We start from the raw sequence: 7,658 nt of genomic DNA, 5'->3' as shown, positions 1-7,658 counted from the left end.
GAGAGGAATAGAGAGATAGAATCATTGATAGATTGAGCCTGCAACCAGTCACCTGGAATCAAACCAGTGACCTCTTAGTTCATGGGTCGATGCTCAACCACTGAACCACTCTGGCCAGCAATTTTTGCCATTTTAGGAATTGGTATATTTACTCAATTTTATCTAATTTTCTAGCACAAAAATTTTCTTAGTTTTCCTTTTTTTTTTTTTGAAAAGTCAGTAGTGATGGCCCTACTTTATTCCCTTGTTTTAGTAATTTGATTCTTTTCTTCTTTATTCTTAATGAGTCTAAGTAAAAATTTGTCAATGTAATCTATCTTTTCAAAGAACCTTCTTCTGGTTTCCTTGGTATTCTCTATTGTTTTTCCTTTTTTTAAAAATCCTCACCCAAGATTATTTTTCCATTGATATTTAGAGAGAGCGGAAGAGACGGGGAAAGACAGAGAGAAATATCGATGTGAGAGAAACACATTAATTGGTTGCCTCCTGCTCGAGCCCCGAACAGGGCCTGGGCCAGGGAGGAGCCTATAGCCAAAGTACGTGCCCTTGACTGGAATTGAACCCGGGACCCTTTGTTCTGCAGGCCGATGTTCTATCCACTGAGCCAAACTGGCTAGGGCTGTTTTTCTTTATCTTAAAAAAATCTTTATTGATGTCTTATTGATATTTTTAAAAACCCTGCACACGCTTAATATATACAATATGATGAGTTTGGACATATGCATATAACTATGATATTGTCATCACAATCAATGTAAATAAATATATAGCCATAACTTCCAAAAGTTTCTTTGTAGGTTATTTTTGTGTGTGTGTGTGGTGAGAATGCTTAACATGAGATTTAGCAAATGTTTAAGTGTATAATACTATGTTTTTAACTACAGACACTATTTGTATAACATATCTCTGGTACTTAATTATCTTGCATAACAAACTTTATACAACTTACATTTAATCTTCTACCCTGTCCCTAGTAACTACCATTCTGTTCTCTGCTTTATGAGTTTGACTGTTGTACATTCCTTATATAAATGGAATCATACAATATTTGTCCTTCTGAGATTGGCTTAGTTCATTTAGTCCCCAAGATTCATCCAAGTAGTCATATGTTGCATAATATTCTTCTTTTCTAAGGATGAATAATATTCCACTGTAATTATTCACATACACCATCACATTTTCCTTATCCATTCATCTGTTGATGGACATTTGGGTTGTTTGGATTGTTTCCATATCTTGGCTATTGTGAATAATGCTATAGTGAACATGAGAGTGAAGATATCTTACTGGGGTCCTGATTTCAATTCCTTTGGATAAATATCCAAAGTGGGATTGCTGTATCTTTTGACATTTCTATTTTTAATTTTTTGAGGAACCTCCATACTGTTTTCTATAATAGATATACCATTTTACATTCCTACCAACTGCATACCAACATGTGTTATCTCTAATTCTTTTTTATAATAGTCATCCAAGCAGATAGGAGGTGATATCTAATTACAGTTTGATTTTCATTTCCTGATGATTAGGGATATTTACTAAGACCTTTTTATATACCTGTTGGTAATCTGTATGTCTTCTTTTATATATGTATATTTCTTTTATTTATTTCAGAGAGGAAGGGAGAGGGAGAGAGATAGAAACATCAGTGATGAGAGAGAATCATTGATTGGCTGCCTCTGCACATCCCCTACTGGGGATCAAGCCCACAACCCGAGCATGTGCCCTTGATTAGAATCGAACTCGGGGCCTCTTAGTCTGCAGGCAGACATTATCCACTGAGCCAAACCAGCCAGGGCTGTATGTCTTCTTTGAAGAAAATCTATTCAAGTTATTTTCCAATTTTTAAGTGGATTCTTTTTTTTAAATTATGGAATTATAGGAGTTTCTTGTGTATTTTAGATATTAACTGCTTAACAAAGAAAGGTTTGAAAACATTTTGTCCCATCCTATAGATTGCCTTTTCAACTCTGTTGATTGTTTCTTTTGTTGGGAATAAGCTTTTTAATCTGATGTAGTCCTACTTGTCTATTTTTGCTTTTGTTGCCTGTGCTTTTGGGGTCACATCCAATAAGGTATTCATTTATTTATTTATTTATTTATTTATTTATTTATTTATTTATTTATTTTTATTGCTTAAAGTATTACAAAGGGTATTACATATGTGTCTTTTTTTTCCCCCGCCCTTGACTATCCCCTGGCTTCCCCCACCCCCCCAGCGTCCCATGTCCATTGGTTATGCTTATATGCATGCATACAAGTCCTTCAGTTGATCTCTTATACCCCTCCCTCCTGCCCCCCAACTTTCCCCGGCCTTCCCGCTGCATTTTGACAATCTGTTTGAGGCAGCTCTGCCTCTGTATCTATTACTGTTCAAAAGTTTATAATGTTCTCTATTATCCATGAATGAGTGAGATCATGTGGTATTTTTCCTTCATTGACTGGCTTATTTCACTTAGCATAATGCTCTCCAGTTCCTTCCATGCCATTGCAAATGGTAGGAGTTCCTTCTTTTTTACAGCAGCATAGTATTCCATCGTGTAGATGTACCACAGTTTTCTAATCCATTCATCTACTGATGGGCACTTAGGCTGTTTCCAGATCTTAGCTATGGTGAATTGTGCTGCTATGAACATAGGGGTGCATATATCCTTTCTGATTGGTGTTTCTGGTTTCCTGGGATATATTCCTAGAAGTGGGATCACAGGGTCAAATGGGAGTTCCATTTTTAGTTTTTTGAGGAAAATCCATACTGTCTTCCATAGTGGCTGCACCAGTCTGCATTCCCACCAGCAGTGCAGGAGTATTCCTTTTTCTCCACATCCTCTCCAGCACTTGTCATTTGTTGATTTGTTGATGATAGCCAGTCTGACAGGTGTGAGATGGTACCTCATTGTTGTTTTGATTTGCATGTCTCAGATGATTAGTGACTTTGAGCACGTTTTCATATGTCTCTTGGCTTTCTGAATGTCCCCTTTTGAAAAGTGTCTATTTAGGTCCTTTGCCCATTTTTTGATTGGATTGTTTATCTTCCTTTTGTTAAGTTGTATGATTTCCCTATAAATTTTGGAGATTAGGCCCTTATCAGATATGACATTGGCAAATATGTTTTCCCACACAGTGGGTTTTCTTGTTGTTTTGTTGATGGTTCCTTTGCTGTGCAGAAGCTTTTTATTTTTATGTAGTCCCATTTGTTCATTTTCTCTTTAGTTTCAAGTGCCCTAGGAGTTGTATCAGTGAAGAAATTGCTTTGGCATATGTCTGAGATTTTGTTGCCTTTGGATTCTTCTAGAATTTTTATGGTTTCCCGTTGTACATTTAAGTCCTTTATCCATTTTGAGTTTATTTTTGTGTATGGTGTAAGTTGGTGGTCTAGTTTTATTTTCTTGCATATAGCTGTCAAATTTTCCCAACACCATTTATTGAAGAGACTATCCTGGCTCCATTCTATGTTCTTGCCTCCTTTGTCAAATATTAATTGAGCATATTGGTTTGGGCTGATTTCTGGGCTCTCTATTCTATTCCATTGATCTATATGCCTATTCTTGTGCCAGTACCAGGCAGTTTTGAGAACAGTGGCTTTGTAATACAGCTTGATATCTGGTATTGAGATCCCACCTAATTTGTTCTTTCTCAGGATTGCTGCAGCTATTCGGGGTCTTTTTTTATTCCAGATGAATTTTTGGAGAGTTCGTTCTAGATCTGTGAAGTATGCCGTTGGTGTTTTAATGGGAAATGTGTTGAATTTATAGATTGCTTTGGGTAGTATGGACATCTTAATGATGTTGATCCTACCAATCCATGAACACGGTATATTCTTCCATCTGTTTATGTCTTCCTCTATCTCTTTTTTCAATGTCCTGTAGTTTTCTGAGTAGAGGTCTTTTACCTCTTTAGTTAAGTTTATTCCTAGGTAGCTTAATTTTTTTGGTGCGATGGTAAATGGGATTATTTTTGTAATCTCTCTTTCTGAAAGTTCACTATTGGTGTATAGAAATGCCTCAGATTTCTTGGGGTTAATTTTGTATCCTGCTACATTGCCAAATTCATGTATTATGTCTAGTAGTTTTTTGATGGAGTCTTTAGGGTTCTGTATGTACAGTATCATGTCATCTGCAAATAAGGACAGTTTTACTTCTTCTTTTCCAATCTGGATGCCTTTTATTTCTTCTTCGTGTCTGATCACAATGGCTAGTACTTCCAGTACTATGTTGAACAGGAGTGGCGACAGCGGGCATCCCTGTCTTTTTCCTGTTCTTAGGGGAAATGATGTTAGTTTTTGTCCATTGAGTATGATGTTGGCTGTGGGCCTGTCATATATGGCTTTTATTATATTTAGGTATGATCCTTCTACTCCCAACTTGCTGAGAGTTTTTATCAAAAATTGGTGTTGGATTTTGTCAAATGCTTTTTCTGCATCAATTGATATGACCATGTGGTTTTTTTCTTTCAATTTGTTTATGTGATGTATCACGATTATTGATTTGAGGATATTGTGTTGTTGTTTTTTTTTTATTGCTTAAAGTATTACAAAGGGTATTGCATATGTGTCCATTTTTTCCCCCCGCCCTAGACAGTCCCCTAGCCTCCCCTATCCCCCGGTGTCTTATGTCCATTGGTTATGCTTATATGCATGCATACAAGTCCTTTGGTTTGAGGATATTGTAACATCCTTGTATCAGTGGGATAAATCCTACTTCGTCATGGTGTATGATCGTTCTGATGTACTTCTGGATCCGACTTGCTAAGATTTTGTTGAGGATTTTGGCATCTATGTTCATGAGGGATATTGGCCTGTAATTCTCTTTCATTGTGTTGTCTTTACCTGGTTTTGGTATTAGGGTGATGCTGGCTTCATAGAATGAGCCTGGAAGTGTTCCTTCCTCCTGAATTTTTTGTAGTAGTCTGAGGAGGATAGGTTTTAGTTCTTCCTTGAATGTTTGGTAAAACTCCCCTGTGAAGCAGTCTGGTCCTGGGCTTTTGTTTGCTGGAAGCTTTTTGATGACTGCTTCAATTCCTTCCATAGTTATTGGACTTTTGAGATTTTTAGATTCTTCCTGATTGAGTTTTGGAATGTTGCATTTTTCTAGGAATTTGTCCATTTCCTCCAGGTTGTCTAGTTTGTTGGAGTAGAGCTGTCCATAGTATTTTTTAACAATCATTTGTATTTCTGTGGGGTCTGTTGTTATTTCGCCTCTATCGTTTCTGATTTTGTTTATTTGAGTCCTCTCTCTTTGCTTCTTGGTGAGCCTGGCTAGAGGTTTGTCAATCTTGTTTATCCTTTCGAAGAACCAGCTCTTGGTTTCATTTATTTTCTGTATTATTTTTTGGGTCTCTATGTCATTTATTTCTGCTCTAATCTTTATTATCTCCTTCCTTCTGCTCACTCTGGGTTTTTTTTGTTGCTCTCTTTCTAATTCTTTGAGTTGTAGAGTTAGATGATTTACTACCATTTTTTCTTGTTTTTTGAGATAGGCCTGTAGAGCTATACACTTCCCTCTCAGGATTGCTTTCATTGCGTCCCACAGGTTTTGGATTGTTGTGTTTTCATTGTCATTAGTTTCCAGGATGTTTTTAATTTCTTCTTTGATGTTATTAGTAACCCAATCAATGTTTAATAACATGCTATTCAGCTTCTAAGTGTTTGAGTATTTTGGGTTGTTTTTATTGTAGTCTATTTCTAATATTATGCCATCGTGGTCTGAGAAGATGCTTGGTATGATTTCAATCTTCTTGAATTTGGAGAGACTTTGTTTGTCACCCAATATGTGGTCTATTTTTGAAAATGTCCTATGAGCACTTGAGTAGAATGTGTATTCCGTGGCTGTGGGGTGAAATGTTCTGAAGATGTCTAGTAAGTCCATCTGATCTAGTGAGGATTGCTGTATCTTTGCTGATTGTCTAGAGGACTTATCCAGTGCTGTCAGTGGTGTATTAAAGTCCCCTACTATGATTGTATTGTTGTCGATCTCTCCTTTGATATCTTCCAGGAGTTTTTTTATGTATTTGGGTGCTCCTAAATTGGGTGCATATATGTTTATCAGGGTTATATCTTCTTGTTGTTTTGATCCCTTTAGTATTATGAAGTGGCCTTCCTTATCTCTTGTTAAAGCCTTCACTTTGAGGTCTATTTTGTCCGATATAAGTATTGCTACCCCAGCTTTCTTTTCCTTTCCATTTGCATGAAAGATATTTTTCCATCCCTTCACTTTCAGTCTGTGTGAGTCCCTTCTAATGAGGTGGGTCTCTTGTAGACAGCAAATGTATGGGTCATGATTTTTTATCCATTCAGCCACTAGATGTCTTTTGGTTGGAGCATTTAGCCCATTTACATTTAAAGTTATTATTGAAAGGTACTTGTTTGTAGCCATTTCTTTTTTTTGTGTGGCTGTTTTCTTTCTGAGCTTTTCATTTCTTATTTTTACACCAGTCCCTTTAGCATTCCTTGCATTGCTGGCTTGGTGGTGATAAACTCCCTTAGCCTTTTTTTGTCTGTGAAGCTTCTTATTTCCCCTTCAGTTTTGAATGATAGCCTGGCTGGATAGAGTATTCTTGGATTCAGTCCTTTGCTTTGCATCACTTTTTAAATTTCTGTCCATTCTTTTCTGGCCTGATGTGTTTCTGTTGAGAAATCATTTGATAATCTAATGGGAGATCCCTTGTATGTAACTTTCTGACTCTCTCTTGCAGCCTGTCAGATTCTCTCTTTGTCCTGAACATTTGCCATGGTAATTATGATGTGTCTTGGTGTGGGTCTTTTTGGGTTCTCCTTGTTTGGTACTCTCTGGGCTTGTGTGACTTTTTTTCTTCCCCACCTCAGGGAAGTTTTCGGATATATCTTCGAATAGGTTTTCTAATCCTTGTTCCTCTTTCTGTTGTTCTGGCACCCCTATTATTCGTATGTTGTTTCGTTTCATGTTGTCCGAAAGCTCCCTTAGTCTTTCCTCCTGTCTTTTAATTTTTTTCTCCAATTGAAGTACAGTTTGGGTGTGTTTTGCTTCCTTGTCTTCTAATTCACTAATTCGGTCCTCTGCTTCTCCTAGTCTACTGTTGATACTTTCAATGGTGTTTTTTATTGCAGCTATATCGCTCTTCATTTCTTCTTGGGTCTTACTTAAATTGTTGATTTTTTCATCTTTTTCTTCTAGCTTCTTCTATATGTTATTGATTTTTTCTTCCATCCGGTTTATGCACCCTAGGACCCTTATTCTGAATTCTTTTTCTGTCATGTTGCATGCCTCTGTATTGCTTATCTGCTTTTCTGGCGAGTCCTCCTTTTCTTTCATTTGGGGGTTTCTTTGTCTATCCATGTTTGATCTCAACGACATGTATAGATATTGAGTCGTTCAGTGGCTGCTCCCTATGTGGCAGTGGCTTCTCGGGCTGTGGTTGCTGCTTGGGCATTTGTGGTAGCAGCTGCTCCTCCGTTGGTAGCAGGTCCTCTGATGGGTGCTGTTCACAGCTGTGCTGGCTCTTCTGGCTGGTAGAGGTAGGCTTCACACACAGCAACTGTTCCTCAGACAGAGCGAGTGGTGATCAGGAGGCCACTGTTGCTTGGATCTGCTGCGTTGATTTAAAGGCACAAAATACAACACAACAAGGCCCAACGTACCAGGCACTGAACACAAATGTATTTATGATATTAATAACCCCAAATA

The 7,658-nt window shown here is 37.5% G+C and overlaps 1 protein-coding gene across 1 annotated transcript in view; it reads left to right on the top strand.

The window, feature by feature from the left end:
- Positions 1-7,658, top strand: part of CFAP47 (cilia and flagella associated protein 47) — a 467,420-nt gene that overhangs the window by 266,788 nt on the left and 192,974 nt on the right. The window lies entirely within an intron of this gene.

The sequence above is a fragment of the Myotis daubentonii genome, chromosome X, assembly GCF_963259705.1.
Source record: "Myotis daubentonii chromosome X, mMyoDau2.1, whole genome shotgun sequence".
NCBI classification, from domain to species: Eukaryota; Metazoa; Chordata; class Mammalia; order Chiroptera; family Vespertilionidae; genus Myotis; species Myotis daubentonii.
Note: the sequence above shows the minus strand (reverse complement) of the source record. Positions and strands in the feature narration are given on the sequence as shown.